Source organism: Balaenoptera acutorostrata, chromosome 15, assembly GCF_949987535.1.
Source record: "Balaenoptera acutorostrata chromosome 15, mBalAcu1.1, whole genome shotgun sequence".
Lineage (NCBI taxonomy): Eukaryota > Metazoa > Chordata > Mammalia > Artiodactyla > Balaenopteridae > Balaenoptera > Balaenoptera acutorostrata.
The window spans coordinates 63,229,206-63,252,037 of record NC_080078.1 but is presented as its reverse complement, the minus strand read 5'-3'; the positions used below and the strand labels follow the sequence as shown (position 1 = coordinate 63,252,037).

The following is a 22,832-nucleotide window of genomic DNA, read 5'->3' as shown; positions in this document are numbered from 1 at the left end:
ATAACATTAATAGTGGTCCACTTTGTGTGATGGGACTACATATAGGTGATTTCCCCTGCTCCTTCGGCATTTCTATATTTTTCGAATTTTCTGTAACAAGCATGTGGTATCTTCAAATGGGAAAAAATAAAGGTCTGGCAATTCACCAGAAACATCCCTGCAAGGAGGAGCAATCTGCAGGCACACAAAGTGCACACTAATGCATCTTTAATCAATGCACTCCAATGCAATGCCGTCTAAGATCTGACCGAGCAACCACCTGCCAACTGTCTGGCCTAGAGTTCAAGGACTCAGAGTGTCTGAAAGGCAGCCCAAACTATGGATCACAGGGGCCATCAGGAAAGCACTGCCACACTCAGGCAAGAAGATAAAAGGGACTCCCTATTAACCAGCCCAAACCAAGTCCCTGTGCAGGTTTCTCTCAGGGGAAGCAGCTGTTTCTACTCTGTATCCAACTCATCACCATCAACACTACTTGCTTCTCAACTGTTGCTAATTGTTTTTTGGTTTTTTTAAAAAATTATTTATTTATTTATTTATTTATGGTTGTGTCGGGTCTTCATTTCTGTGCGAGGGTTTTCTCTAGTTGCGGCAAGTGGGGGCCACTTTTCATCGCGGTGCGCGGGCCTCTCACTATCGCAGCCTCTCTTGTTGCGGAGCACAGGCTCCAGACGCGCAGGCTCAGTAATTGTGGCTCACGGGCCTAGTTGCTCCGCGGCATGTGGGATCTTCCCCGACCAGGGCTCGAACCCGTGTCCCCTGCATTGGCAGGCAGATTCTCAACCACTGCGCCACCAGGGAAGCCCCTTGCTAACTGTTTTGAAGTATCAGGACTCCTTGTTTGCAAACCCTGAACCAACACCAAGAGAGCAAGTCCAACTCTGGGTCTTTGGTTCCCATGACGGCCAGTTATCAAAATGTGAATTACACAATTTTCAGAACAAGATTATTCATCTCCAGTTGAAAAAATAATATCCCTGTCTGGAGAACTTTTAAAAGGACATGGAATATATGTTGAGGGACTAGTCCTATATTTGCTTCTATGTACATAAAATATATCTGAAGGGATATGCAAGAGCCAGATAACAACACTGGTTGCCTGTAGGGAAAAGAGCTGGGTGGCTGAAGGCCAAGAGTATAAGGGAGGCTTTGCAGTGTATATCCTTTTATACCTCCTGAATCATGTAAATATATTACCTAGTCAGAAAAATCAAATTAGGGGAGAAAAAAGATGGAAAAAATCTGTAAAATTAACTATATCCAGGTGTTAAAACTCATTTTCTCTTTTCATCTATCCACCATGAATATAATGTAATAAAATGTTTTAACGATGAACAAAGGGCCCTAGTAGTAAAACTACTTGTCTCAACTTCATGGTAAAGCTTCATAAAAGAGCTTCTATGAGGTCTACAGCAATGGAAATCCTTAACTTTCTAATGTCAATGTAGCATGTCACGTAGCCTCAGCCATAAAAGGCATTCAGAGCAAAGATGTCAAAATAACAGACTAATAAAATATATTCTGGGGACTTCCCTGGCGGTCCAGTGGTTTAGACTTCGCCTTCCATTGTAGAGGGTGCGGGTTCGATCCCTGGTTGGGGAGCTAAGATCCTACATGCCTCGCGGCCAAAAAGCCAAAACATAAAACAGAAGCAATACTGTAACAAATTCAATCAACACTTTAAAAATAGTCCACATCAAAAAATAAATAAAATAAAATAAAATATATTTATTTTAGTGTAATATAGTGTAATAACAGGCACTGTTTATAAACACAAGGTCATCTTTTTTTTGTAAGCCAAACAGTTGTGTGAACTGTCTAAACACTTTCAAACTGTCTCTTTCAGTACATATGAGAGCCACAGAATCTCAAACTGGCACATATTATTTGAGGGCATCTGAGCAATCAATATCAAAACACTGAAATGCAATACTCAAAATATAATACTCCCTTGAAACAGCAACTCCATTTCTTGGAACTATTTTAAGGCCTTCAGTGAATAACTGAATACATGTGCAAGATCTATGTACACCTTTATGTTTATCTCAGCAGCATCTCTAACCACTTAAATACTCATTGATAAGGGATTGGTTAGATTATGACACATCTCTACAATGGGAAATTATGCAGTCATTAAGAATGGCAATATAGGGCTTCCCTGGTGGTGCAGTGGTTAAGAATCCTCCTGCCGATGCAGGGGACACGGGTTTGAGCCCTGGTTCGGGAAGATCCCACATGCCGTGGAGCAGCTAAGCCCGTGCGCCACAACTACTGAGCCTGGGCTCTGGAGCCCACGAGCCACAACTACTGAAGCCCGTGCACCTAGAGCCCATGTTTCACAACAAGAGAATCCACCGCAATGAGAAGGCTGTGCACCACAAGGAAGAGTAGCCCCCACTCGCCGCAAGTAGAGAAAGCCCGCACGCAGCAACGAAGACCCAATGCAGCCAAAAATAAATAAAATAAAATAAAATAAAATAAAATAAATAAATTTATATAAAAAAAGCAGGCTACCACACAGAAGACTTACTATGATGGGATTTATGTTTACATGTGTACATGCACAAGTGCAGAGAAAGTTGTGAATGAGACAGTGTAAAGTCATGATTCAAAGCATGAACTTTAGTATTCAATGGGTCAGCATTTGAATTTCTGCTCTGCCACTTAGCTATAAAACCTTGAGAAAGTTACATTAAGTCATAGTTTCTTCTACAAAATGGGATTAATAACAACATCTACCATAAAGAACTGTTCTAAGGATTATTAAATAAGCTAATAAATGTTAAATGGTCAGCCTAGTGCAAGATGTGTAATAAACACTCAAGAAAGGCAAGCAATATTGATCTCTGGGGGGTGAGCTTGCAAGTGATTGTTTTTGCTTTCTCTGGCCTTCTTGACAGGTGCATGTATTTTGTTTCTTACAATCAAGCAGGGGGATGGCAATAAAGCTATTTTTTCTTTGGGGGAAAAAAGTCTAGTAACTTGGTTTCAGCTTACACGTCTTAGGAAGACAGGCTACTTATCTGGAAAGAAACCTAGAAAGGTCACGGATAAGAAACATGAACAACTAAATGCCTGCTCTGAATTCAAACTGGCACCCAGCACTCCCTGTCACTTGATGACCCCAACAGGCTAACAAAGAAAGCATTTAACTGATTAAGGGGGAAAAAGAGGCAAAGAAATCCTATTTTGTGAAACATTCATAACATACATTCATAAAAAATATATTCAGGGCTCCCTGGTGGCTCAGTGGTTAAGAATCTGCCTGCCAATGCAGGGGACACAGGTTCGAGCCCTGATCCAGGAAGATCCCACATGCTGCTGAGCAACTAAGCCCATGTGCCACAGCTACTGAGCCTGCGCTCCAGAGCCCGTGAGCCACAACTATTGAGCCCAAGAGCCACAGCTACTGAGCCCAGGTGCCACAACTACTGAAGCCCACACGCCTAGAGCCAGAGCGCCGCAACAAGAGAAGCCACCACAATGAGAAGCCGGCGCACTGCAACGGAGAGTAGCCCCCGCTCTCAGCAACTAGGGAAAGCCCGTGCACCGCAACGAAGACCCAACCCAGCCAAAAATAGATTAAAAAAATAAATAAATTTATTTTAAAAATATATATATATTCAAGTCTAGCGGACGCTAATTCAGAATCAATGTGGGTCTGGGGCTTTGTTGTACTCAATAGTCACAACTCATAGTACATTAGGAACTTAATGTATATTCCTCTTCTAATCCTCAAAATCACCTTATGAGGAATAGGTATTAGCCCTATTTTAAAAATAAGGGGGCTTCCCTGGTGGCGCAGTGGTTGAGAATCTGCCTGCCAATGCAGGGGACACGGGTTCGAGCCCTGGTCTGGGAAGACCCCACATGCCGCGGAGCAACTGGGCCCATGAGCCACAATTGCTGAGCCTGCGCATCTGGAGCCTGTGCTCCGCAACAAGAGAGGCCGCGATAGTGAGAGGCCCGCGCACCGCGATGAAGACTGGCCCCCACTTGCCACAACTAGAGAAAGCCCTCGCACAGAAACGAAGACCCAACACAGCCATAAATAAATAAATACAATTAAAAAAAAAAATAAGGATGGGAGGCTCAGAGAAATTAACTGGCTCAAGGTCACACAGCAATTAAATGGAACAGTCAGGATTCAAAACCAGGTTTGTCTTATTGAAAAACCCTAATTTAAACTTATTTTAAACACACAAACACACACACATGCGTATACACATGTGTATTAATATATGAATAGATTAATAAAACAATTCAAGCTGTACACACAGTGAACAGGTAAATCTTCCCCCTACCCCTGGGGAGATACTCGAAGCATATGCAAGCATTAATGTATCTATATTGCTTCCCTACCTTTTTTTGTTTTTAAACTCAAGTTTAAGTATAGTATCACCATTCTCTATCTTACTTTATAGATCTTGGGGGCCCCCCACACCCCCACCCCCAACCCCACCTTTTAAGTAGCTGTCTAAATGCCATGGTACAGTTCTCTTATAATGTATTTGATTAGTCCCCTGCTGAGGGAACCTCCGATAGTTTCTGGTCTTTGCTAGTGCAAACAATCCTGCAGTGAATATCCTGAACATATACCTTTAGCTACACATGAGGGCTCTTCGTAGGAGCTATTCCTGGATGTGTAAACACTACACATGTTCCTTTTTGACAGAGGGCACCATCCTACCCACTTCCCAGGCTGTACCATTTATCCTTCCACCAACAGTGCACCGACTGCCCACACAACCCCAATATCCGGGGCTCGTGCTCTGAACCACCACGAACCTATGAAGCTGGAAGAGCCTGCCTGTCAGGAACTTCTCATTCCATGTACTGATCCGGGAAAGAAACAAAACTGTTTCTCTGCTAAACATTTACACTCTGATGTCAGAGACTTAATCAACCAAATACAACATTTGGCCCTTGAGTAGGGCCCTTTTTTGGATCTTGATTCAAACAAACCGATTGTTAAAAATGTATGAGACCATCAAGGAAATTTGAACATTCAGGAATGTTAAGGAACGATGATGTTAAGGAATGTTAAGGAATTATTGTTACATTTTTAGGCGTGAAAATGGTATTTTTTAAAGAAGGTTCTTACTCTTAGAGACACACACAAAAGCATTTTCATATAAAGTTTTTTTTAACATCTTTATTGGAGTATAATTGCTTTACATTGTTGTATTAGTTTCTGCTGTATAACAAAGTGAATCAGCTATATGCATACATATATCCCCATATCCCCTCCCTCTTGCATCTCCATCCCACCCTCCCCATCCCACCCCTCTAGGTGGTCACGAAGCACAGAGCTGATCAACCTGTGCTATGCGGCTGCTTCCCACTATCATATAAAGTTATATGCTGTCTGGGACCAAAATAATCAGAGGTGAGGTGGGGTGAGGTGAATAAGAGGTTATAAGTGAAACAAAACTGCCATGTGCTGATAACTGCTGGAGCCGGGTAATGGGTCCATGGTTCATTACACTATTCTATTTTTATGTATGCTTGAGAGTTTCCAAGATGGGGGGGGAAAAAAAAAAGATTGCCCTCTGACCAATGCCTTTTAACTGTTAAGAAAATTTTAATTGTGGTTAAAAAAAACCCCACATAATATAAAATGTACCCTCTTAACCGTTTCTAAGCGTACAGTTCAGTAATGATAACGATATTCACATTGTTGTGTAACAGATCTCTAGAACTTTTTCATCTTGCTAAACTGAAACTCTATACCTATCAAATAGCAACTTCCCATTTCCCTGTCTCCCCGACCCCTGGAAACCACCATTCTGCCTCAGGGTTCATCCATGTTGTAGCATGTGGCAAGATCTCTTTTTTTATAAGGCTAAATAACAACCTATTGTGTGTATATACCACATTATCTTTATCCATTGATCTGTCCACAGGCATCTGGGCTACTTGCACCTCTCATCTATTGTGAATATCGCTGTGGTTGATCACAGGTGTACTCAATGACTTGTCCTTTTAATCAGACTGCCATGCAGCTGGGTAGAGAGCCACAGCAAATTCTATATTTAAAAGAGGGAGGTGGCCTGGAATAACAAAAAAGAGATTCAGACACACCTGGGAATGAAACCCAGCCCAACCATTCCCAGCTCTGGGACTCCATGCAAGTTCCTTCAACCAGCTAAGCCTATATCCTCCTCTGCAAAATGGGACTACCACGAATGCCCTGCTCCTTGGGGCTGTGTGAGGATTAGAGGAGGACAAGCATGACAAGGCCTGGCCCACAGGAGGTGCTTCTGCCCTGAGCCAATTTACAGGAGAAAAAAACCTGAGACTTGGAGAGAGAAGCAACATGGCAGACTGAGTTAATCAGCAGCAAAGTAAGCAGAAACCAGGGCTACCGGGCTCCAAAGTTCATGGTGTTTTTCCACACCAGCGTGTCCTAAATGTCAGTCATCTGATTGTCTCTTCACAATTTTTGCCATATCCATACACCACCTGTACCATTATTTAGTTAAAATTTTGCTTTAAATCTACTTTAACACTTTTTTTTTTTTTTTAATTTATTTTTTTGGTCATGCTGCATGGCTTGCAGGATCTCAGTTCCCTGACCAGGGACTGAAGCCAGGCCACAGCAGTGAAAGCCCAGAATCCTAACCAGTAGGCCACCAGGGAACTCCCAAATTTCTTTTTAACAGAACTTCGTATGACTACCATGAATGGAAAACCAGTATCACTTGTTGTAAATAGAAGGTAACTGTGAAAATAAAGACAAACAACAATGTTACTCAATTCGAACTAGATACTGTAGCTTACCTAAGGCCAGAGGCCTGATCTCTCTTGGTTAGAAAGCCAGTAGAAGGGTGAGATAGGGAGGGTGGGAGGAAGGCTCAAGAGGGAGGGGATATGGGGATATATGTATGCATATGGCTGATTCACTTTGTTGTATAACAGAAACTAACACAGTATTGTGAAGCAGTTATACTCCAAAAAAGATGTATTAAAAAAAAAAAAGAAAGTAAGACAGCCAGTTTAGCACGTGTTAAGAAAGACTGGAACCAAACAAATACTCTCCTTGACATAGTCAAAAGAACCAAAAGAGTTTCGAAGGGAATAACTCTCACCGTGTCGTTCAACATAATTTAGGATGTTGTGTCTGAGTGTCAGCTAAAATCTTCTCCTGTTCCACCTGGTTTAGCTCCAGAATCTAAGGCCATCCATGTCCCCAAATCAGAGTCCCGTTATCAAGATCCCTGGTGATTGGTGTGTACATTAATGTTGGAGAAGCTGCCCACATATGCTACCTTTATCGTAAACAGTTCCCAAAGTTGATCAAGCAGAATGTCCCATAAATCACAGAATTTGTTTCAGTAATATAACGAGTTAAATACATTAAAAAAAATCCCCTGCCTAAAGTCCACCAGAACTGTCACAGTTCACTGTCCAGTTCCATAATGACATGCTCTCACAGCTCATTCAGTGCACAAAACTGATCATGTACATACAATATTACTGGTTAATGTCACCAGCCAACAGTCTGTTTACAGAATGAAGGGTTTAAATATTAAAGGCTCAGGTTCTGGGTCCTACTCATAGGGAATTCTGTATCAAAAAGAAAAACAGATTAAGAAGAAGCAGCAAAGAAGGCGACAAAAACTATGAAAAGACACCTTATGGCTTGTGAATTATACCTCAATAAAGCTTTTTCTTTTTTTGAAGATATTTTTAGGGTCCTAATCAAATTTTAAGAAGGAAAATGTACAGTTCTCCTTTTCAACTTTTTAAAGTTCTAACTTTCCCCAAACTAATTTATTTAGAATTGTTCTCTTATGAGGCTGAGAGGGAAGCAAAGATATTCACTACAGCACTATATGTGATTATAAAAAGCCAGAAACAACGTCAATGCCCAATGCTAGGGAACGTTTACTAGCTCATAATTACTAAACATGGAAAAATGGTTATGAAATGTTACGTGAACATTTCCAAATGCAAAATGGGAAATACACTTTGAGAGCAACTACCTAAATAGATAGCTGTGCAAGTGGACAAGTAAGCTGAAACTGAGTCAGGATACCCTTTGCACAGGCAATCCCTCTCCACCAAACTGCACTAATGTCTGCCTTTTCAACTTTATTTAGACACTACCTTGTTAAAAACATTATTTAAGGAGGCTGCCTTTATAATTAAAATTTTTTAACAATGAAAGGATCTAGTTTAAAGAAATCATCAGAAATGTAGATAAAAGTTTATGCAAAGATAATCTTCAAGATGTTCTCTGTAGTATTATTTATAGCATTTAAGTATTGAAACCAGCCTAAATGACAATGACTGGGGAAACAGGTAAGAACTGCACATTCATGAGATAAAATACATTTAGGAATATATTTTCCTTTGGACAGTAAGATGTTTTAACAGTAGTTATTTCTGAGTGAATCTTATTTAATCTTTTCAGGGTTTTCCTCAATGGAAATTATTTTTATAATTAAAAAAAATTCTATTAAAAAATGCTGGCAATTGAAGAAGTAAGGAGGGAAAAATACCATATATTTCTTAGGCTAGAATCTGACCTGCTATTGCAGACAGTGCAAAACCACTAACTATTTCCACCAAGAACTATCTTCTTGCTGTTATCTTAAGTAACTTGAGCTGACATTTTGTCTTACCTGGATGGAATCTTTTATGATTTACTAGCTAGATTTCTTTGCTTAGGTTATTGAAATGTGTTATAAAGTAATGATTACTGCAGTCCCCTAAGCTGTTGGAGACAGTACTATGAGCTTTAGTTTCTGTGTAATTTATGTCACACACAAAAGCCCCAAAGCAAGCCCTTCCTGAAACCACTGCTGAAACGGATGTTAAGGACCCCAGAGTGGGTAACAGCATGGCCAGTCTCAGCTCCCAGTAGTCTATTACAATCTTTACTTCACTTGGACTCACTTCCATTTATACACTATGTTCAAATATGACAAAATGCAACTGCTGCAAATATCTTGCCAAAAACTTAAAAATAAAACCACACCCACCACAATTATCACTGGTGCTCTCTAATGCAAACTATGATTTAAATAAATCAGCATACTAAAGATAGATCTGCCTGTGTGTGAAGAGCTCAGTGTCTGCTATCAGTGTGACAAAGTGAGGAGACACAAAGTGTCACCAAGATTAACTGAAGCCTTAAACAAGAACATCCCAAGCTGCAATGCAGATGTGTGATGCTGATAAGATGAGCTGATTGTAATGCTCTCTGACTGCCAAGAAACAGCTCTAAAAGCCCCACCCTGGAAGGTCTGGGAGAAAGCCCTGCATGAAGTCACCAAGGAAGAGGAAAATATTACCCAACTCAAAGCTGTCTTTCAGGCAGCGCTGGAAGAGCCTTGGAAGATTATCTCACGTCCTTATTTTGCCTATACAGACACTGAGGGCCAGAGAGGCTGAGTTACTTGCCTCGGGTCACACAGCAAGTGGCAGAATTGCTATTAAAATTCATGCCTCCACCCAGATCCCACTGCCTTTTCACACCAGAATTTCCTGTGGTGACACAGGCCTTGACCAAGAAATCTTTCTAAGACTGCAGAGATAAGGGATGTTGAAGGGAAAATAATGAGCCCACATGGCAGACAGGGAAAACTGAGGCTCGACAAAATTGAATCTTTTACAGATAAAAAAAATGGGTAAAAATATTCTTTGGTGACAGAAGGTAGGGTAGTGGTCACCCTTCTGGAGGGAGGTGAGGAAGGCTTCTGGAGTGCTGGTAATGTTCTATATCTTGATCTGGGTGGTGGTATCATGGGTGAGTTCATTTTATGAAAATTCAACAAACTATACAGTTACAATCGTCTAATTTTTCTGCCTGTATCTTATCCTTCAATAAAAACATTACATTAAGGAAAGAAAAAAAAAAAACTGAATCTTTTGCAATTAGTCAGCAGGTGGCATAGGGCTTTAGCCACCCTCTCCTCACCGGTGCAGATGTTAATCACCAGAATCAAGAAACAGTTCAGGGCCGAATGACTCAGAACACAAGCTCTCAGTTCCTACCTGCTTCATGTTTCAGCCCTGAGTTAGAGCTAAGAAGGATGAGAGGTAGCCTATCTCACAAATCAGATTATCTGTTTGTTGCCTATCAGTGAAGTAATTGACACCCATAGTTATGTTAAAATACCTCAAGGGATTTTCCCCTGATTTCTTCAAACATTCTATGAAGTCAGTTTCTTTCATCGGCCTTTAAAGTTAGTTACCCAGATACAGAAGAGAAAGAAAGGCTTTTGACAAGACGTCAGGGATGTACTGCCCACCTGAAAAACAGATGAACAAGTGAGTGGTAGGAAGAGCAATGGACTTGGAATCAGCAGACCTGGGTAAGTTATTTGACTTTTCTGTGCCTCTACTTTCCTCTTCTGGAAAATGGGATTCATAACAGTCCTCATGTTACAGGGTTGCTGTGAGGACTAAATGAGACAACATGTGTAAAGTGCTGAAAACAGCACTTGGTTCAATAAATGTTAGCTATTCCTATTACAGGTAGACCTCGGAGATACTGCAGGTTTGGTTCCAGACCACCATAATAAAGCAAATCTTGCAATAAAGCAGGTCACACAAATTTTTTGGTTTCCCAGCGCATATATAAGTAATGTTTACACTATACTGTAGTCTACTGAGTGTGCAAGAGTATTATGTTTAAAGAAACAATGTACATTAATGTACACTAATTAAAAAATACTTTATTGCTAAAAAATGCATCATCTGACAACACAGGGTTGCCATAAACCTTCAAATTGTAAACAAAATGGAGTACTTGTGAAGCACAGTGAAAAAAAAGGTAAGCCTGTACTTTTATTATCATTATCTTTGGCAAGTCCTAGTTTTGCTACTTATTACCAAAGGAGTACATCTCAAGCTTTAATGTACTCAGGAAACACCCAGGGGTCTTGGTAAAATGCAGACTGGCTTATTATATCTAGACTTAGACTCTGCATTTCTAACAAGCTCTCAGGGCACATGGGTGCCTCAGTCATGCAGAACACACTTTGAGTGGCAAGGATCTACCGAACCCAGCACCTATCGGGTGCTTCATATTACTGACCTAAATGAATGACCCCTCAGTAGCTAAATGCTTCATCTGTAAACTGGGGATAATACATATGCCATGTGATCTCAACTGACTGAACATTAGTACACGAGAATGCACAGGAAAGAGCATTCTAAACTGCAAAGAAAGCTACACAAGCAGAGGTGGTAGGACTATCAGTCTTACTATTCGCGATGTTGAATTTACAACATTGTGAAACCTAAATTTACAGGGGCAATTATTAGCATACGTTAAAAGAAGGCTCGAATTCCCTTGCTAGAATTCTAGCAAGAACACAACAGCTTCTCCAGGGATTCCCAAATGAAAAGCTCTGAAACTTTAGAAATGTCATTCGATGGCCAAGAAAGAACCACTTTGGCAGGGAGAGTGTGGCCATTTGAGGCACTAAGCTTCAAGAGTGATTCCATTCTCTCTCACAGAGATGGCCAGCCTCCTCCCAGCCTTCATCAGCCAAGATCTCAAGTCAGGACAGCAATGCCAACAGCATGAGACAGATGGGCACTGCCCTGGCAAAGCCCACACCTGCCACTCCACAAGCTGGCAAAGAGCCAGACTTCGAGAAAAGCAGGGCTTCCGGATGTCCAAGGTGGAGGCTTCAAAAAGATGTACCTGGCTATCTTCCTGCAGTATAAGCAGGGATCTCCTCCCCAGAGGCTATAAGTATGATGTTTACACCTTGTGCCTCTCCTCCAAGGGTTCACAGGGAACCAGAGCTAATTCTTCCACACAGGGCACCTTACCAAAAAGTTCTCTCATCATTTTAGAGGCAGGTGGCACCACCAACACCTACCTAATTGCTCAGGCCCAAAACCCAAGAGTCATCTCTGATTCCTCTAGCTCTTCCCCTCAACCACCATCCTGCTGGTTTCACCTCCATGACACATCCCCAATCCATCCTCTTGTACCATCTCCACTGTCACCACCCTAGAAAGCCACCACCACCTCTCACCCGGCCTCCTAACTACTCTCCTGGCTGCCATTCTTACACCCTTAAAATTCACTGGCCACAGGGGCCAAAGTGATTTTTTTAAAAAACAAAAAACAGATCACATCACTCCCCTTCTTAAAGCCTTCAGTGCCTTCCCATTGCTTTTGGAATAAAGTCCCACCTCCTCACTCTAGCCCACAGGCCCTAGATGACCTGAGGCCTCACTCCCAGCCCAGCCCCGCCTTGGCCATCTCACCATTCTCCCCTCCCCCCACCCCAGCCCACCTGCTCCAGCTGCTCTGAGCCTTCTTTCAGTTCCCAGAACTTACCAAGCTTATTCCCACCTCACAGCCTTTACCTTTGCTGTTCCTTCTGCCATATTCTCAAATGTTTGGCCCCTTTCTGGCAGCAAGTCTCAGCAAAAATGTCACCCCCTCAGAGTGGCCTTCTCAGACCACCCAATCAATTGCCAGCATCCCCATGGAGAAGTCACTCTCCATGACATCACTGTTTTATTGTTTGCACAGTACTTATTTCCATCCAAGTGACCTTGTTCATTTATTGGTCTATTTTTCTGCTGCTGCCACTAGAATGGAAGCTGCATGAGAGCAAGGACCTCACCTACCTCTCTACCATCACATCCCCAGGCTAGAACTGGGCCTGACACACACCAGGTGTTCAGCAAATGCTGAATGAATGAAACTGAGGCAATAGAGGTAAGAGCACTGAACTTGGAGTCAGAACGCCTGGAGGCCAGTGTGAAATGGGACACCTACTAGCAGCCTGGCTTCTCTTACCTCAGGTCCCTTGACTGTAAAATGGGAATCTCAATCTGCACCTTCCCTTCCTTGCAGGGTTACCGATAGACTGAGTGAAGACACGTTTAGCATTTTTGTAAACCATTAGGCACCATAAAGAGAGCACTGTATTATTAGCCAGCACAAAAGAAGGCTCTTTCTCAGGGACCCATAAATCAGTGGATAAAAGGGCTTAGAGAGCAAGCCAAGGCTTCTAGCCCAGGCACCCAACAGAAGCGTAAGGACACAAGAGATGTGAATCCGAAGCTTTACTCTGAGGAGGGGCAAACACAAGATATGGATTCATTTAAAGACATCAAATTCATTTCAAATGTTAGTAATATGCAAATTAAGCTCTGAGGTCCTTGAAGAATGTGGAGTTGGGGCTGATCTCCACATGCTCCACTGTGCTTGGCATAAAGGGATTTAGTAAACATTTACTGAACTGGGGGTCGGACTACCAAACCTGGCATCCTATCATCAGTTTTCATTTTTCTTTGCAACCCATTCTGGCATGGGATTACAGGTTCCTGGGGCAACCCTGTAATACTGACATTTATATAATACTATGACAGCTACTGTTTTATGCATGCAATGACCCTGTGAGGTTGACAGACCTGGTATCGTCAGCACATGCTTTAATTTATTCATTCACCAACCATAAATAGAATATAAAGTATAATACAGGTGCTATGTTAAGCCCAAATAACAATAGTTAATGTTTACCAAACATGCCAGGCACTTTACATGTATTAGGTGCAAATAAATCCTCATAACAGCCATATATAGTGGATACTATTATTAGCTCCCTTTTACAAATGATGAAACTATAGCACAAAGAGGTAAAGTAAATTGCTCAGTGGCATGCAGCTTGGAAGTGGCAGTCAAGATTTGAACCCAGGCAGCCTGATTCCATGCTTTTAAACCACTAGCATGCAATCAGAATTGTACAATAGCACCGAAAGGGCCTACCAGCCTACTCCTCTCACTTTAGAGAGGAGGGGGCATGGGGACAGAAAAGCCCCTCTTAAACATTCCAACTTTGTTTTGAGGTCCACACTTTGGATGGTATCTATTTAAATGGAGCTTTATGTAAGATCTTGTTTCCTTGCCAGTGGAAGAAAAGCCTCTAGCCAAAGCAGTCAGAAGGAACAAAAGAAGACCCTTGTGGCTTTGTAACAGCTACTGCTGAGAAATCAGAGATATCAGGGTATAGGGAAGAAAATACAGGATTTACCTGGCAATGTGTCCAGCTCCATCACTTAATAGGTATAAAATTCTTAGGCAAGTCATTCACTTTTCTTAGCCTCAGTTTCCTCATCTTCGAAATGGGGATGACATCACCACCTACCTGGCAAAGTCTATGTGAAGATTAAATGAGATAATATACCTGAAAAGTGCTTCTTAATCATATACAGTTGACCCTCAGTATTTGTAGGGGATTCCAGGAGTCCCTTTGGATACCAAAATCCACGGATGCTCAAGTCCCTTATATATAAAGGTGAAGTACATACCTTCATTGAAAAAAAATCCACATCCACACAGTTCAAACCTGTGTTGTTCAAGGGCCAACCAGACTTGTAAATAGCTATTACTGTTTCAAGCACTTCTCAAAAGACATAAAGATATGAAGACATCTTTGTCTTCTGGAAGGGTCAACAAGGCCTAAGTAGAAAATAAAACCATAACCTCAAACAACTACGAGGACATGACCCCAGGGTTTCCCCAACCAGGACTACTTTGCAGAAGTCCACACCACCTCCCTTTCTCTGAGCAGAATGGAGAAGTAAAACTGAGGGTGGGGGGGATGTCAACAGGGGGAGGAATATCCATATGAGCTGGTGAACTACACACCTAAATCCTACCTGTCTCAAAGTCAACCCCTCCAGGAAGCCTTACCCAAACCACCCCTCATGCCTCATAATAGCTTGTTGCGCACTTACTATGTGCCAAGCTACTTGACATACCCATCTTACTGGATTCCCACAGTGGTTCATTAACGCATTTTACAGATAAAGAAAAGAAGGCTCAAGGAGATTAACTTGCCCAAGGCCACACAGTTACTAAGTGGAGATGCACAGTCTCAAATTCAGACACTCGGACTTAAAGTTGGACTCTCGGTCCTTCTCCTCCCCATTTAGGGCACTTTCAACATACACGCCTCATAATCTTAACCACTCTGAGCAGCAAGTGTTAGGACCCCATTGGGCAAACAGGTCAACTGAAGCCAAGAGGGGAAGGGACTTGTCCAAGGTCACACAGCGAGCCAGGGGCAGCGCCGAGGTTTGGACCCCAAGCTTTCGCTTCCCCGCCTCCCTCCTGAGCTGGGTCCCAGACTCTGAGCCCTCGCGGCCGGGTCTGGGGGTCGGGCCGCACCCCCGCCCGGGGGAGGAGGGGCGAGGTCGCCCGGACTGCCTGAAGATGCCCAGGAGGCAGGGCAGAAGATGCTCCCGCTCCCGGAGCAGCAAAGCCAGTCGGTGGTGCTGCCCCGGGCCTTCGGGAAGATCCCAGGCGGCGGAAGGATCTGCCCTGCCCGGCGGTCGTTCGCATCGTCGCCGACTCACCTGCAGCCCGAGCCGAAAGCTGGCGGCGGCGGCAGCGGCGGCGGGGGCGGCTGCGAACCGTGGGCTCAGCCATTCCCCGCTGCCCCGGATGGGGAGAGACCGAGGCCGCTCACTTCCTTAGCAACCCGGCTCGGCGACCTACTTCCTTAGCAACCAGTGTCAATTTCAATAACTTTATTGAGACACGAGCGGTGGACATGGAGAGCCGGGAGAGCCAGGCGGGGAGGGGCCGGGCCAGGTATTGGCGCTTAGTAGGTATCCAACAGCCTTCTGTTCTTTCACCCATCTAAGGGGTTATGAGACGAGCGCGACATGGCCTGACAACCACCTGCTAGTATCTCGTCCCTCAGTTTCCCCATCTGTAAGATGGAACCCACTGGCTTAGTTGCGCTATTTGACCTTTCCTAAAGCGCTTTCACATCTCAAATTGCTATTGAGATAGCTCCCATTTAGGGCCCACTCGGTCACTCAACCAAAAATTTAGGAATCATTCCTGCCCCTTCCCTCTCTTTCACTCCCCGCCCCCGGCCCCCACATCCAATCAGTCACCATGTCCCTTAGAGTACTCCTCAAATATTTCTCCTATCCACCTTTCTTCATCTCCAGGGCCACCACATCAGGCCAGGCGGAGTCCCCCTCATCTCTAGCCTGCCTGCCATCTCTGGGCTCTGCTTCTACTCTTTTGTCCAGCCCTGACCTGTCAATCTATTTTCCACAAGGTGGCCAAAATGATCATTTTAAAACATAAAACAGATCGTGTCACATTCTGCTTAACACCATTTAATGGACTCCCACTGCTTTTAAAGTCAAACCCAAAGCCCTTACTACTTTCTACAAAATCAATAAAACTCTGTTCCACCCCCATTAGCCTGGAAGGCCAGGTTTCATACCCGCTCCCCCCAAGAACTTGACCTGCAGTTACCCACTATGCAGAAGCTCCTGAGAGCAGGATCCCTTTATTCATGGTTACATCTGCCACTCTTGGTCCATAGTTGGTGCTCAATAAATATGTGTTGAATGAATGAATGAATACCTGGGATGCTCTTCCCCACCCCCCAGCCCCTACTTTTGCCTAGTGTGGTAGATATTGCTACTTACTACCCCACATATTTTTTTTCTGGCTCCTGAACACACAACCTGTGGTTCAGACCAAGTTCTGAATATGTGCCATTCTCAGGCCTAGCCCATAAAAACTTCTCATATAATTGTTCATACTGTCTCTGCTTTAATGTGAAGGACTTTAAAGGACTTTGCCTTGAAGTGAAGGACTCCAAGGCCCTAGGAGATGGCTGAGTTGCAAGATGGAAGGAATCTGGATCAATTAGACACCCCTTAGAGGACAGCTGTCCAAACTGGACAAGAAAATAAACTTTTACTGGACTTTGCTATTGAGACGAGGAGGCTTTTTGTTACAGCAGTTAGCTGGCCCCAACTAAGATACCTGACTTTGAATCATCCCTTGGGTCCTCATTTACTTCCCTTCACCTGTTAACCCACCCTACTTTCCTACTCAGCATTATTCTATACAGTTAAGTCAATGAATCATGTTTACCCTATAATAACTACAAATTCTGTTTCTACTGAACCAAATAATGTGTGTTTATGTTTTGTTTCTTCCACACCTTTTGGTATTTTTTGAGATTGATAATTACCTCGATTTTTTTTTCCATTTTCCTTAGTTTTCTTTGTAGCTATTCTTATTTTTTTTCTAAATGATCAACAAATCCTTCTGTCTTGAACTTCTCTTAGAAGTTGTATTTAATGGACTGAGCTTCTAATTTTCTCATTGTTTTTCTCTTATTTTCCCTCTTTTCGGCTTTTTTGTTCTACTCTCTGGGAGATTTCCTCAACCTTAGCATCCATTTCTTCTATGGAAGGATTCTGGGCTCACCTTTCAGTCATCAGTATTCCTCTCTGCAGACATTGGTCAAAACTTCCTCCTCCTGTTAAGTCAGTTACTACTTACCCATCTGTCTCTGTCTGCCAAAAGTTTGCTGAAATCTCTGCACTGCTAATGTCTCCCCCCTGTTCTATCCACATTATGGGCTGATACATTTTTTATTTCTTACTGTCATATAAGCAGGATTCAAGGAGAAAAAAATAAATACATGTCATGTATTCCAGGCCAATCGATACACCATGTTTAACTAGATGTCTTTATTACTTTAAATTTTAAAAAACAGGTACATAAAGGGGTATAAACAGCTAGTTCAGATAAAGGGTATAGAAAACATGGCTTTTAAACATATGAAAAGATGCTCTACTCACTCATATTAAAGGAAACGAAAATTGAAATAACGTTGAAATTTTTTTCACTTATCGGGAAGAAAAAAACTTTTATAAGGCACTGGTGATGAGAGTCTGGTCTTGATTCTGTCCTTAGTAAGCTGTATAAAACTGTGTAGATTAGTAGTAGTAGTGTAGATTTAGTAGAAGTGTAGGGCGATCAATTCGTCTTTGTTTGCACAGAACTTTCCCTGTTTTCGAATCAGTCAGAAGTCCCATCTCCCAAGAAAACCTTAGCTGGGCAAACCAGGATGGTTGGTCACCCTAGTATGGGAGGGTAACACTTTGATATATTACCAGTATGTTTCCATTTTCCACCCAACTTAGACATTGAAACATTTATTTCTCAAGGAAGAGTTGTTTCAGGAGAAAGATAGGGAAAGGACTTTCTGAGTTCCAGAATCCTGGAGAGGGGACTCAGGACATGGAGGAAGTCTCAACAAGTCAGAGCAGGGCTTCCAACCTCCAATTCTGGAGATTTGCTAATTTGAGTGAGAAGAGATATGGTGAGAATGCAACAGCGGGGAAAGAGGCCAGTGGGGCTGGGACAAGGGGTCCTGATATGGAGAGATCATGTGAACCACAGCAGAGACCCCTTCCCCCATAGCAAACTCCAGCCTATAAACGATCTGATCTAATTCCAGTGAGCGCCATTGTGTCGGTTCATTATAAGCAACAGTAACCAACTCTGGCTGATGATAGCAGAAACAGTTTACTAAATGAGAAGTTCAAAAATCATCAGGAAATTTCTAGAAGTGACCAGGAATGACAAGACCAGGTCACGTGAGACCACGTACTACTGAGCTAGTCTGGTGAGGACATCGGATGCCCAGTTTTCACCACAGACATCTGACCATGAGCACTGTCTCAGCATCATTCTCACCCACCCTCCCCATGAGGATTCCCTGCAGTCCCAGCTTCTTTGTAACCCAAGCTCTGATTGGTCGAGTCTGACTCACATGTCCATCTCATACCTGCAGTGGAAGCTATAAAGGCAAACACCTGGCTTTTTGGCCTCTATGGTGGGAGAAGACCCTGCCTTCATTTACAAAGTGAGAATTCCTTGAACGTAAAAAAAAGGGGTTCTGTTGTTAGGCAAGAAAAAAAATCCCATTATAGCCAGACATCCCTTTGCCAAGGAGCTCCATCCATCCTCCTCCTCCTCATTGTCACTCAGTGAGGACACCTCTCCTCAGCAGCAACCATGTCACCCAGTGGCCACCCAGCTGGAATGAAGCCCACTGTGTCATGAAATTTTGCTCAGTCCCCATCTGACTTATCCTGTGAGGGCATCCATTTTAATGGCCAGAAGCATCGTGAATACCCCGTGACAGAGGAGAGCACTGGATACCTGGGGGTTTGGGGCAGAAGGGGAGTGAGGAAAGGAATCTGCTGGCACCTATCATGGGTGGGACAGAGTGGAGCCAGCTTGCAGTCTCCTCCCAAACCAGGAGAAAGACAAAACGCAGCCCAGAAACCCATGGATAATTTTATTTTGATCTCACCCAGGGAAGATAACTTCCCATGGACTCCCTACAGGGTTGACAAACGGCAGATGGCTGGCTCCCCATGCAAGAGTAAAATCACCAAATTTCCTTTCTTCTCTGACATTCTAGAGCAGCGCTATCCAACAGATCTTTCCACAGTGATGGAAATATTCTATATTTGATGGTGTCCAATACAGTAGCCATCAGCCATGTAGGGCTATTGAGCACTTGAGATGTGGCTGGTACTACCAAGGAATTGAATTTTGTTTATTCAATTTGAATTCATTTAAGGTTACATGGCCACGAGTGGCCAGTGGCTACCGTATTGGACAGCACAGCTCTGGGATATGAAAAATGACAAGCATGACTGTGGGGTCCAGATGATTTTGGGTTTGCATCCCAGCTCCGCCCCTCACCAGATAGCTGAGTGACCCAGTGCAAGTCACATTATCTCTCTGGGACTCAGTTTCCTCATCTGCGAAATGGGGCTATTAATGCTACTGCTCAGGTTTATTGTGAGGATTAATGGAGATATAGAGTGGGACAGTGCTTGGCACTTAGTAGGTGCTCCAAAAATGGTGAATCTCTTTCCCTCTTTTATTGGGTGAGGACCATGGTGTCCTCCAGGAAAACAATAGTTGCAGTGTAAAGAGTCCTACTGTTTAGGAGAGTTTGGGCTTGGAAATTTAATACCTATTGGGGAAGAGGCTTGGAAAGGGGTCGTGTAAAAAGACAGCAAAGGTAAGTGAAATGAGTCAGACAGAAAAAGACAAATACCATATAACCTCACTTATATGTGGATTCTAAAACAAACAAACAAACAGCAAAACAAAACAAGAACCAAGCTCTGGATATAGAGAAAGGATTGGTGGCTGCCTGAGGCAGGGGGTGGGGAGGTGGATGAAATGGGTGAAGGGAGTTAAAAGGTACAAATTTCTAATTATAAAATGAATAAGTCATGGTGATGTAATGTAGAGCATGGCGACTATAGTTACTAATTCTGTGTTGCATATTGGAAAGTGGCTAGGAGAGTGGATCTTGAAAGTACTCATGACAAGAAAAAAAATTTTGTAACTATACATGGTGACAGATGTTAACTGGACTTATTGTGGTGATCATTTTGTAATATATATAAATATAGAATCATTACATTGCACATCTGAAATTCATATAATGTTATGTTAAGTATATCTCAGTGGAAAAAAAAAAAAGAGAGACTGCAAAGTGAATGATTTATTACAATGCAAGGAGGTGGCATCCCAGAGCCCGTTTCAGGAAGAAACGAGATGCTGGGTTTGGACTGAGGCCAAGCACCTGAGACACACTTGATGGTCCTCGCTTGGCTGAGTGCCCAGGTTCAGTATGGATGAGATGCTGGGATCTGAGAGAGGCTCTAAGGGCCAAGAACCAAGCTAGTGCCTTCTAAATTCACATCTTGATGTTTTCTGAAGAAAGCCAGACAGACGTTGGCTGCTAATTGCTTCCTCCTCAGGCACTTAACTGGCTGGACAACCTCAGTGAACCTAGTTCAGTTTTCTGGATCTCATTTCCCTACTTGCCTCCTGCAGGGTTGCTGTGAGAATTCCCCCAGAGAATGGGTGGGAAACTGCTTTCCCAATTGTAAAGCACCATAAATGGTGGGGGATGAAGAAACAACAATGATGATTAAAATCTCAGAGCCAGAAGGAGGTCGTAGAAGCCTGATGACAGAACCAGTACTAGAATCGACGTCCCAGGATGGGGTTTTGTCTTGTATCTGTCTTCTGTGTTTAGCACAGTGGCTGGCACATGGCAGCACACAACACGTGTATTTAAAAACATATATTATCACCATTCACCTTTCAAATTGGCAGATTTTTAAAGCATAATACTCAGTGTTGGCAAGAAAGGAGAGAAGAGCACTTTCATCCCACTGCTGATGGGATGAAATTGGCACAAATTGTAAGGAAAATTAACATGATGACTAAGAGCCATGTGAGTCAGCCCATACCACTTCTAGGAATCAATTCTGAGAAAATAATGAGAGATGCTCCTAAAGATGTTCATCCCAGCTTCACTTACAACAGGGGACTATTATATCCAACATTAGGGGAATGGATAGATAAACTAAGATATGTCAATAAGAGGGAATATTATGTTGCCATTGAAAATGTTTTTTGAAGAGCATCGAATGATATATGGGAACGCTCCAGAAAATATAATGAGGGGAAAAGTAGAATATCTATATACATTAGGAAAACTTTTAATGCTCCATGGTGGTCATCAAGAAACAGTCTCTTAGGCAATCAACAGAACGAAAAAGAAAACTTACAGAAAATATTTGCAAGTCATATATCTGATAAGGGGTTAATGTCCAGAACATATAAAGAACTCCTACAACTCAACAATAAATGACAAATAACCCAATTAAAAATTGAGCAGGGACTTCCCTGGTGGCACAGTGGTTAAGAATCCGCCTGCCAATGCAGGGGACACAGGTTCAATCCCTGGTCTGGGAAGATCCCATTGCCACAGAGCAACGAAGCCCATGCGCTCTACTACTGAGCCTTCACTCTGGAGCCCGTGTGCCGCAACTACTGAGCCCACGTGCTGCAACTACTGAAGTCCGTGTGCCTAGAGCCTGTGCTCTGCAACAAGAGAAGCCACTGCAATGAGAAGCCCGCACACCAAAACGAAGAGTAGCCCCTGCTCACCACACCTAGAGAAAGCCTGCATGCAGCAATGAAGACCCAACATAGTAAAAAATAAATAATAATAAAAAAATAATAATATGTATTTTTTAAAAATCGGGCAAAGGACTTGAATAGACATTTCCTCAAAGAAGGTATACGAATGACCAACAGACACGTGAAAAGATGCTCAGTGTCACTAATCATTAGTAAAATGCAAATCAAGACCACAAATTAAAGAATATAACAAGTGTTGGTCAAGATGTGGAGAAATTAGAATCGTTATGCATTGTTGGTGGAAATGTAAAATTGTGCAGCCTTTCTGGAAAACAGTATTGGGTTCCTCAAAAAATTAAAAATAGAATTAACATATGATCCAGCATTTCATTTTTGGATACTTACCCAAAAGAACTGAAAGCAGGGTCACAAAGAGGTATTTGTACACCCACGTATATAGCAGCATTATTCACGATAGCCAAAAGGTGGAAGCACCCCAGGTGTCCATGGATGGATGAATGGATAAACAAAATACAGTATAAACATACAATAGAGGGGCTTCCCTGGTGGCGCAGTGGTTGGGAGTCCGCCTGCCAATGCAGGGGACACAGGTGTGAGCCCTGGTCCAGGAAGATCCCACATGCCATGGAGCAACTAAGCCCGTCCGCCACAACTCCTGAGCCCACGTGCCACAACCACTGATGCCCATGCCTAGAGCCCGTGCTCCGCAACAAGAGAAGCCACCACAATGAGAAGTCCACGTAATGCAAGGAAGAGTAGCCCCCTCTCACCACAACTAGAGAAAGCCCACGCGCGGCAACAAAGACCCAACGCAGCCAAAAATAGTAAATAAGTAAATAAATAAATAAATAACATATAATATAATATAATAATATTATTTAGCCTTAAAAAGGAAGGAAATTCTGATACATGCTACAACACGGATGAACTTTGAGAACATTATGCTAAGTGAAGTAAGCCAGTGCAAAAAGATAAGTACTGTACGATTCCACTTACATAAAGTAGTCAAAAATCATAGAATGGTGGT

General features: G+C 42.8%; 1 protein-coding gene across 2 annotated transcripts in view; it reads right to left on the bottom strand.

The window, feature by feature from the left end:
* Nucleotides 1-15,469, bottom strand: part of KIF3B (kinesin family member 3B) — a 38,296-nt gene extending 22,827 nt beyond the window's left edge. The window contains exons 1-2 of one of the 2 annotated variants that reach the window (XM_057529534.1): nt 15,346-15,442; nt 14,019-14,142 (exon numbers count right to left, since the gene is read on the bottom strand). The gene's annotated coding sequence lies outside the window, so the exon portion shown is untranslated. Of the gene's footprint in view, nt 1-14,018; nt 14,143-15,345 lie in introns of both variants that reach the window. The other variant, XM_007193297.3, reaches the window with a different exon arrangement.
* Between the last annotated feature and the right edge of the window lie 7,363 nt (nt 15,470-22,832).